Genomic DNA, 11,364 nt, shown 5'->3' with positions numbered 1-11,364 from the left:
GTTTTTGACATAGACAACTAGGTCTTGGAATTTACATGAAAAATCATTTTTGTTTGATTAAGTATTTGATATGTTTCACTGTCATCACCTAATAATAAGTATTTTTCATTTAAAAGTATACAAACATTTTGTATTTACACCATATGATTTGTATCTTATTTTAAGTCTTCAACAGGTGCAAAGTTATCTTTCGCTATCAGTGATATCCTATGGATATCAATTTGTTGTGTATATGAAAATCTTCTTAATAACTAAATTATGATAATAATATTTTATCATTTAATTTCAAAATTCTTTTAGTTATTAATGATAAAAGAAATATGAATTTCATTTAGAAATCATTTAATCTTTATAAATTAGATATCCAATCTTTCCATTATTCCTTATAAAATAAAATAAAGTGACAATTTCAATTAAGTACAACTGAAATGCCAAAATTCATATTTAGACCTAAACTTTTAACAAATTTTTAATTAGGTCATGAGGTCTAATTAAAATTTTTTTATATTTTTAAAAAATCAGAATACCCCTCTATAATTTAAAAATAAAAATTGAATGTAAATGTAAGTCTAACTTTGATTTTGATTATTTTTGCTCGATTAATCAAAATCATTTTTGCTCGATTTAATTGGAATTTAATTACAATTAACTGGGATTTAATTGATAAAATATATTACATCAAGTCTTAACCAAAAAGTACGACCTATTACAAAAGCAATCGAGTATGGTTCTAAACTCCTAATATTAGCAAGTAAAACTAAGCTTTTCGATAGACAAGGATTACAGCTCACAAGTATGAAAGTGAATATGTCCTTTAAATATGTAATTTTCAATTGTAGTGCATAAAAAATTTCTCTTCATCCCTAACATACCAAGTAGCACCCCAGAATGTATATAGATAAAAAATTTTCATAGTGCAATGCATAAAAAGAGGAAAAAGAAAACAATTCGCCGCAGTTAACGCAGGTATGAGTTTATAGAAAATAATAACTTGTTTCACCAAAAAATAATAATAATAACTTGTTTCACCAAAAAAAATAATAATAATAACTTGTATAATCAAAATTCATCTTATTGATATCATTAATCATCAATTAATCTAATTGCTATAATTAGAATAATGTTAATATTTAAAATAAATAATTGATTCCTCCATTCCGATATAAAAGAAATATTCTAATTAATGACTGAAAATAGAAACACTAAAATAAATTATTTTAATATTTTTAATGAATTTTTTCATAAATGAAAATTTCAGGTGACATTTGTTTACTTAAGAAATGTTGGAAAATTCAACCCAGAAATATAAATTATAATAACTTAATATTGAATATTTCTTATAATTAAAATATTTTAACATCTAAAAAGAAATAGTTACAACTTGAAAATAAAATTTATTTATTCAATGGCTTCTTATATTGTAATTTAAAAGGTTTAATTAAGATATCTTTTAAGGTTTAAGTTATATATATATAAATATATAAATTTTTAACATTGCAAAATTACTTATATGTTTTTTAGTCTAAAAAATAATCATTCAAGATGAGAGACCACTCAAAAAAGGCAAAATAATCGTTTTTCTTTTTTAAGTGAAAAGGGGTATTTTGATTTTTAACAATATCTGAAAATTTCTAATCATACCTCATGGTTTAATTACAAATTTATTAAAAGTGTAGGTTTAAATTTAGGCATTTCAACCAGATTTGATTGAGATTCCCTCTAAAATAAATATATCAACATTTAGATTAGTCAACAACCAATGTGGTGGGTTGATCCAAGTGGTAAGCGGCTTAGTACTGCTTAAGCGAGGTCTCGAGTTCGAGCCTCAGCGTATGCAAAAATTCCCGTTGGGCTCCGGTAAACTGAGTGAGCAATAAAAAAAAAAAAGATTAGCCAACAATTTGTCACTTTTAAATTATTTGTTATTTTAAATTTCACAAAAGTAGTTTTTGGGAGAAAGCACTATAATACCTGCCGCTACCCATGGTGGTGGCTGCTAGTGGCCGTTGTCAGCGGTCAGGGCCAACGATGACCAATAAAAGTGAGAGTTTTGTTTTTCACTTTTCCTGAAACGAAAGACAATAAGATCATTTCACCTAAATTCTAAAATCTCCTTTTATTCTAAGAACTAATATGGAATTTGATGATTATAAGGGTTTGATTTGAATTTTGGCAATTTCGTTACTATTTCAATGTCTTTTTCCTAATAATTTTTCTATTATTAAAATATTTAAAATTAAAAATATACAAAAGCCAAAAAACAATCAATGACTTACTCCATCATTCAATCAACTTTCCATTAAAAAAAAAAAATGATTTGACGAGCACATGGCCTCGTAGCAATTAGGCTTCTCACTTCCAAATGCAAACCTGTCCACCAAACAAGCTTCCTTGACAATTGACATTAAGGTTTTTCTATTGGCCCAAAAAAAATAAAAAATACAAATGTAAAATCCTGCATTTTCCTGTAAAAATTTTCTTATAAAAAAAATGAGCAAAAGTTCTGCCAGTAAAGGGGCATTGAGGTATTGTTCATAAGCATGTACCATCAGAAGAAGAAAGGATTAATTTTGGGAAAATTGCAAATAAAGACCGTGGAATATATAAAATCGCAATTTGGGTCCTTGAATTTATATAATTGCTGTCAGAGACCTGGTCCCAAATAAGAATTATGAAATGTTAGGTAAAAGACAAAAATGCCCTTCTGCTTCTCCTTGTCTTTTTTTCATCTTATCATCTGCTTCTCTTTCCTTTTCTTCCCCTCGATCCTTCTCTCCGTGCTTCTTTTTCCTCCTCCTCATCTCATTCCCCTTCCTTCTCCTTCTTCTCCAGTCCCACTTCCTTGTCCTTAACCCCATCTCTCCCAACTTCTCTCATTCTCTCTTTTCCCTCTGTCATCTTCTTTGTTCCTTCTCCCAAAGCAAGTGAATAACAGGACTTAGAAGAATGATGCCAAGGGAAACAATAATTAAGCTCAACAAGACTCCCGTTAGATATTGTTGAAGCCTAGCTTCAGCAAGGAATTGAGTTCCAGTTTGTCACCGAGTTCTGCGTTGAAGTCGAAGATGGTTGCAGCGACGACGGCAAGTGTGTGATGATTGCTTGGTGCTCAGACAACGCCCAACAAATCTGGATTTTTATTCTTCATTTCTATTTTAATTTTCAGCTTCTGTTCATAATTGAAAATAACAAGTTTGATAAGTTGTTGAAAATAACAAGTTGACAAGTTCTGATACCCAATTCACGACAAGTTCAGTAATACGAATAACAAGTTTAGGAAGGAAAATAACAACTTCTGATAAGCAATTCATAGAAATTCGAGTTTCTGTGTTAAGATGACAGCATTTTCAGATTTCTTTAGCAGATAACAAGTTCTGATACACAATTCATGACAAGTTCAATAAGGCGAATGACAAGTTTAGTAAGGCGAATGACAACTTCTGATAAGCAATTCATAGAAATTTGAGTTTCTCTGTTAAAATGACAGGTTCCCATTAGGTTTTCATACTTTTTCTGTTAAAATGACTAAATTTCCACATTGATTTATGAAAATGACAGGTTCACAATAGAAAATGACAAGTTTCCATAAGATTTTCATACTTTTTTTCCCTAGAAATACAGTTTGTACATTTTTGACAGCAACCACTTCTGATAAACACGGAATGACAAGTTCACAATGAAAAATGACAAGTTAAGTATGGCAAATGACAAGTTCCTATAACGTTTTCATACATTTTCATACTTTTTCTGCTGGAATTACAATTTGCACATTTCTGACAGCACCAACTTCTGATAATTGCAAAAAAGCTCTAAATTGTGGAAATCAAATATGATGATTGTATTTCGGTGGATAAATCGATCAAGGTGTGGGATGTGAGAAACAAACGAGCCTTAAATACAATGCTAAATGAATAAAGTTCTCACCTTATATGTAGAATTTGATGGTTTCTTGTTCATATGATATGACAATTTACATTTGGAATTTCATGGTTGAGGATGCACTTGTGAGTGGATATGATCATCATAGTGCATTTGCCGTTGGTGTTGATATGAGCATGCTTCTTGAGGGGCTTATGAGAGTTCTGGTGCTATAATTTTATACATTAGGAGGAAATGAGAGGTGAAATTGATGATAAAAGATGTTAATAAGAAGTGGTTACTGTCAGAAATCTACACATTGTTATTTCAGCAAAAAAATTTACAATTGTATAAAAACGTGATGGGAACTTGTCATTTTACATACTTAACTTATCATTCGCTATTATGGGCTTGTAATTTACTGTTTATCAGAAGTGTTTGTTGTCAGAAATCTGCACATTGTTATTTTAACAGAAAAATTTACAATTCTATGGAAACGTTATGGGAACTCGTCATTTTACATACTTGTCATTTGCTATTGTAGACTTGTCATTTACTGTTTATCAGAAGTGGTTGCTATCAGCAATGTGCAAATTGTGATCCTAGCAGAAAAGGTATGAAAATGTATGAAAACTTGTCATTTGCCATACTTAACTTGTTATTTTCCATTATGAACTTGTTATTTCGTGTTTATCAAAAGTGGGTGCTGTTAGAAATGTGCAAATTATAATTCCAACAGAAAAAGTATGAAAATGTATGAAAACATTATGGGAACTTGTCATTTGCCATAATTAACTTGTCATTTTTCATTATAAACTTGTCATTTCATATTTATCAGAAGTTGTTGCTGTCAGAAATATGCAAATTGCAATTCCAGCAAAAAACAGTATGAAAATGTATGAAAATCTTATGGAAACTTGTCATTTTCTATTGTAAACCTGTCATTTGATAAATCAATGTGAAAATCCAATCATTTTAACAGAAAAAGTATGAAAACCTAATGAGAACTTGTCATTTTAACACAAACTCAAATTTCTATGAATTGCTTATCAGAAGTTGTCATTCGCCTTACTAAACTTGTCATTCGCCTTACTGAACTTGTCATGAATTATGTATCAGAACTTGTTATCTGCTAAAGAAATATGAAAAAGCTGTCATCTTAACACAGAAACTCGAATTTCTATGAATTGCTTATCAGAAGTTGTTATTTGCCTTCCTAAACTTGTTATTCGCATTACTGAACTTGTCGTGAAGTGGGTATCAGAACTTGTCAATTTGTTATTTTCAACAACTTATCAAACTTGGTTCAGACATCATCATATTACTGTCAAAACAAACAAGAAATTGCATTGACTTTTTATAAGATTCAAAGTCTAAAATGCTTTCTAAGAATTCTAGCATAGCATCTATCAACGTAAAACAATAAAGAAACACCTCAAAGAGAGTCTTTAGCTCAGAATCTTCAACAATGCTGTTAATATTTCTAACAAAAATTGTTCTAGAAGAATGTTCAACAAAAGAAAGTTTCCCTTTAAAACGTCCGAAGCAACTAGGATCTTTATCTGGACCATTGGCCCCTTTTCCTATAGTTAGATGTTCATCGCCTTCTAGCTCCATACCTCCGCCACTGCCAAACAGATCAAAATCTTCCAGGTTATCACCAGTTTTGGTAAATTATTGAAACTCGAGTCATCAAAAACACCAGAAGATGGACCATCTTCATCAAGAAGGAGATTTCTAATGGTGTTAGCCTCAATTTCTTCAAGAGATTTGTATGGTTCATCATCAAGAAGAGGGAGACGAGTCGGAGTGAAGAAAGAGGGAGACGACTTGGAAAGTGAAGAAAGATAAAGTTAGGGCATGTAGACAAGGGACTGCAAAAAAACAGAAGGGCGTTTTTGTCTTTTACCTAACATTTCATAATTCTTATTTGGGACCGGGTCTCTAACAGCAATTATATAAATTCAAGGACCCAAATTGCGATTTTATATATTCCACGGTCTTTATTTGCAATTTTCCCATTAATTTTTTTATTTTATCCGAAAAACTGAAATATGTAATAATTATTACATTATTTTTTATTATTTAATAATAATTATTCTTTATCAATTTTCTAATTTTAAGAATAAAACATATTTTATATTTATTAAAAAGTAAAGTGCATCCAATATCTCGATATTATTTTTTTTTAGTTGCATTCAGCACTCTAAAACTAGATGCATTATAAATAAAATTAGAATGTTTGATGTAGCTTTAAGCATTTAACCTTTATTAAATAACCTGTTGTTTATTTTTAACTTATTCTATGAATTTATTGGTGCTACTTAGCATCCTCAAAATGACTATGTATAAAAATCGGTATGTAGACTAATCTTCCAAAATTCCAAGTTCTTCTTAAGCGACATAAATAAGTTTTTGCGAAATCAATAAAATCCCAAAGATTATTAACAACATCAGAATTATTTCAATGGTTAAAATAAAATAATATTGGACTGGCTGGCCAAAAAAAAAATCTTGGACTGGCTACCTTATTCAAGGCTCTACCAGTATAAAACAACCAACTAAATCTTGGTCTGGTTTTGAACACTCATAAAATAAATAATAAATAAAAATCGAAAAATCGAAAAAGAATAATAAGCAATAAACTAAATTTTATGCGATATTTGTATATTTATTAAATCTAAATATAGGGCTGTGAAATCTAATTATTTCCTAATTCTTATGGCTGAATTTTATAGCATGGTTGTGTTAGATTTATCACCATAAAAATAATGATTCAAAAATATTTTGAATTGCTGAACTGCATACAAATTATCAACAGTAAAGTTTTAATGTTTCATTTTAAATGTTTTTTAATTTACATATTTTAAATTAAAAATTAATGTCAGTATTTAAATACTAAGTTATTCTTTTAAATTTAAAGTCATTCAATTGGAATTTTCTGTCAATGAGGTCAACAAGTTTAAATACATTTTTTAAACTTAAGAAATTAAACTAAAAATTAAAATAAATTCAAAGAACCAGATATTTTGATCACTTTAATTCCCTCTATCACGAAAGTTAAGAACGCATTACCATTTTAATTTTATATTTATAAGGAAAATAAAATAAAATATTTTTTGAGTTAGAGAATTATAAGCTTTTATTAAAATCGGCTCATAGTAACGTCAGTGACAGCACTCATTCAAACTTCAAAGGACTCCTTCGCACGTAACCTCCTTGAAAAAAAAAAAAAAATTGTCTTTGTGGCCTTTTGTGTTTTGTCTTCAACGGTCAAACTATTAACATTAATATTATTCCAAAATGAATTTTTTGTTAAAAAAAAATCTAATAAACAATAATAATCACACAGCCAAGAAGATTCAGGCCGCAACGTTGGGGTTGGGTTGCTTTTAGGAGCAAGAAAGCGACAAGGTACTAGTTGGGCCCGCCAATTATGTAAAGACAAATTTACCCCTCATGTGTTCACAGGTTGGTGAGCCCCCCTTGCGTGCAAGAATGACCATAAATAAATAATAGCATTAATAACAATAATAATAAGTTTAACTTTATTTATGTATTTGTTTTTAGAGAAGTCTCTTTTAACTCTTATAAACTTGTTTAATTTTTATTTTATTTTAGAAATATAAATGTTAATTTAATTTTTACGATGAAAAAGCTTTGAAAAAATTGCTGAGATTGCAAAATTTATTACTCAAAGTACATAAAATTTGTTTGGGAGTTTAGATGCAACATATCTTTAGCAGAGCCAATTATTCTTCAGTTATGTAGAACTTATCTTCAACAATATGTAAAATGAAATAATTTTGCCCTTAATTAATAGAATATTTTAACTTAGTGCTAAAACACATATAATCACCCTAAAAAACATATAATCACCGTCATTATGCAAAGCCACAAAGCATAATGTGATTATATGTTTTCTATAACGTTTTATTTTTACGCCCTTCGTTCATTGGACGAAAATCTAGATAACTGGCTTAAATGGCAAGACAATGATGTGTAATAAAAAAAATACTAAATTTTGCATACTTGCTCTAGTATATTCTCTCTGAAGTATTTTTCTGATTTTTTTTCAGTTTTGATACTGGATACACCAAAAAAATATTTTAGAGTGTTAGACATATCTAAAAAAATACATTCAAGTACTAGATAAAACAAAAAATACTTTAAGGTGTTGGGTGTATTTTCAAAAATATTTTAAAATAGTAGATGTATCTGAAAAAAATACTTAATTGAATTGAGCAGCTAGAATACGAACTTTTCAAGTTTTTATACAGCTCATGATCAGATCTCATTAACTAAAGTTTCCTTCTTTTTTTTTGGTCAAAAACTAAAGTTTCCTCTTACAATTCCACCACCTAGTTGTCATCTCATACCATGTTTGGGTTGGGCCAAAAAAATTAATAATAATAATAATAATAATATAATCCCGTACCTTGTTTTAAAAAAAAATTCTGAGCATTTGATTAAAGTATTTCTAATTCTAGACCACGAACAATTAAAAATTAATATAATTTCTCATATTTGTTATATCGTAAGATGTAAGTATTACATTGAAAAGTTCTAAGTTGTCATTCTTAAAATGCTTCTGTTTTATTATTTAAAAAACTCTGTTCATATGCTTTTAATTTTTAAATTTTATAATGAATTCAAATTTGGTTCTCTTAACAAAGGTCTTATATTTGTTTTCCAATTTTTAAAATGTTGATACTCAAATCATCTGGTCATTCTAATATCTATCTCTAAACAGCCTATTTGTTTACGAAATAAGTAATTTTTAGATAGTTTGAAAGTTTTACAAAAAGTTATGAGTTAATACAATTTTTAATTCCTTAGATTTACTATTATTTTGATTTTGGTCCTTTAAGTCATTTTTCATTTAAAACATTGATCCTATAATTCAATAAACAATTAGATCATTTTGTTTCTTAAGGGACTAAAACCAAAATAAATGTAAATTTGGAGGACCAAAAATTATATTAACCAAAAAGTTACCCACAACATTATTTTTCATTTATGATTAGAGAATGTTTCAATAAAGGCCCACAGTAGAAACTTAATATTAGTCAACCCCTTAAAAGATTTTAAAATTTCAACCCACCCCTTGGATCAAAATGAAATTGAAATTTCAAGATGAAAATACAGTAATACCCCTCTTTTTTATTTTTTTTAAATAAATATTAATTTTACTGGAGCCCTGGCCTTTGGTGCCATGAGTCATCAGCAATAAAAAAAATTTATAATGTCCTACTTTTTCTATGTTACTGACAATTAGTAATTTGTATTCTTCACGTTGATTTTGGGTTAAGCTAATGTGAAAATAAACAATTTTCATGTTAATTGACCGTGATGCAAAAAATTGCTGTGAGGAAATTGGGGAAAAAAAATTGTCTAAATTTTATTTTCTTTGTTTGTTTTTTTTTTTACCAGCAAATTTTCTGTGTTTGTTTTGTGATTATAACAAACATAGAATGGATATAGAATTGTTACTTTGTACACCAAGTAATTATAATGTAGCTGGCAAAAAAAACAATTTAATTCTTAATGCATGATCTAATTAACTAAATTAAATAGATTAAAAATATTAATTAAATTAGTTAATTATAAATGCTAAACAAGATAGTTGCTTCTAGTCACAAATATCTTAATCTATTTTATCTTTTAAATTTATAATTTTTTTAAAATATTGTTATTGATTATACGTACATAGTAAGCGAATTTCTATCAAGAGTAACTTTTTTTTTTTTGCCAACATTCTATTAAGAGTAATTGTGCCTTATAAATATATGATTAGAAAGGGATTCCATAAAAGTAACTAACTTAACTTTTTTTAAATAAAAAACAATTTTACTACTAACTAAATAAAACAACAGATATACACTGTTACGAAAAATGAGAAAAGTACCAAGATTGAGATGAGGGAGATAGGGAAAATAAGAGGCAATTAGAGGAGAAATTAAAGAGGAGTTCTCATTCACTTTATTATCTCAAATGTGTGTACATCATCTCCTATTTATAGGATCACATTATTGAAAACCAACCTAAAGAGTTACAAGTACATAAAGAAGGGAATTAACCAACATAATTGTACAATTAGGGGTTATAGGAAAAAAATACTAGAAACCATTCAATTTGAGAGTTATAAGGTATAATGCTATTAACCATGAGAAGAAATTCCAACGTGCTAAGGAGTTATGAATATCTACACAACATAATATTTATAACACTCCTCCTTGGATGTTCATGAACAAATATTGTGCATCATTAAAACCTTACAAGGAAAACTCCAGCAGGACAAAAACCCAGTGAAAGAAAAAGAGTACATAATATACATTGAACTTATCTCATTAAAAACCTTCACGGAAAAACTCTGTGGGGCAAAATCTTGGTTAAGGAAAAGAGTGTAGCATGGTCTTTACTGCCCTAATGATAATGTCACTTTTACTCTCCCTGATAATATTACTTTTTCTCAAGTGGATTATTTCTAATCCTTTTCACATTATATATTTCTTTTAATCGACCAAAATATGATGCATTGCCATCATATAAAAAGTTTAAATATATTCCCCCAACATATCTCCTGGATATGCTGGGTTATCAATATACACTCTACTTGTCTTATACATTGTGAAAATAACAACAGAAAAGTTATTATGAAAATCATTAGGATATATCTTGCATCTACATGTTTAATTGGTTTGAACACAATAATCTCATATAATAGTTTTATAGTACTACAATATTAAATATAAATTCTATTATTCACTTGTTTACATGCGGGAACTTAATAATAAACAAAATCCATAACAAAAAATATATATTTTTGCGTACAAAATATATATTATTATAGAGTGAATAGATAGGACCATTAGTCCATTAAATTTAATATATTTTTGCAGTCAAAATTACCACAACAAAAATCCATCATTTTGTAACCATTGAAATATTCAATAACTTGATCTATAAGTCAAGTAAAATGCAAAATTATTTATTTTTCAATACATTTTTTCTGAATCAAATATATACACTCATGTTATTTTCTGGTATTTTTGAGTCCTTCATATGTTTTCATATAAATTTCACTATTTAGTGAGTCATATGCAAAGACTATAATAATATCTTATAGCCGCATATTTTATTTATACTACCAGACTAATAATGTATGCAAAATTTATTTGTCCACCAAAAACTAATATGCCTTATCATAATCTTCATTAGACCTTTGTGAAAATCTTTATTTTTCACATAAATATTTATATATCACATAATAACTTTATATTTCATGTGTTTGGACTACAGGTCCTCAATTTTCACATATTGAAATAATATTTCCATTGCATCTTTTTCTTTTACTTTTTTCTTTGGCCAAATTTCTATCTACTTTGTATAACATATCTACATATAGGATCCTCATTTTAATCATGTGATCTCATCATAAAAAATGTTGTCAACAACTTTATCTTTTCAGTTTTATTTTTCTCTTGTAACATAACTTATTAAAAT

This window comes from Neltuma alba, unplaced genomic scaffold, assembly GCF_004799145.2.
Source record: "Neltuma alba isolate B1F8T4 unplaced genomic scaffold, ASM479914v2 tig00000088_pilon, whole genome shotgun sequence".
NCBI lineage: Eukaryota > Viridiplantae > Streptophyta > Magnoliopsida > Fabales > Fabaceae > Neltuma > Neltuma alba.
This window is presented reverse-complemented; position numbering follows the sequence as displayed.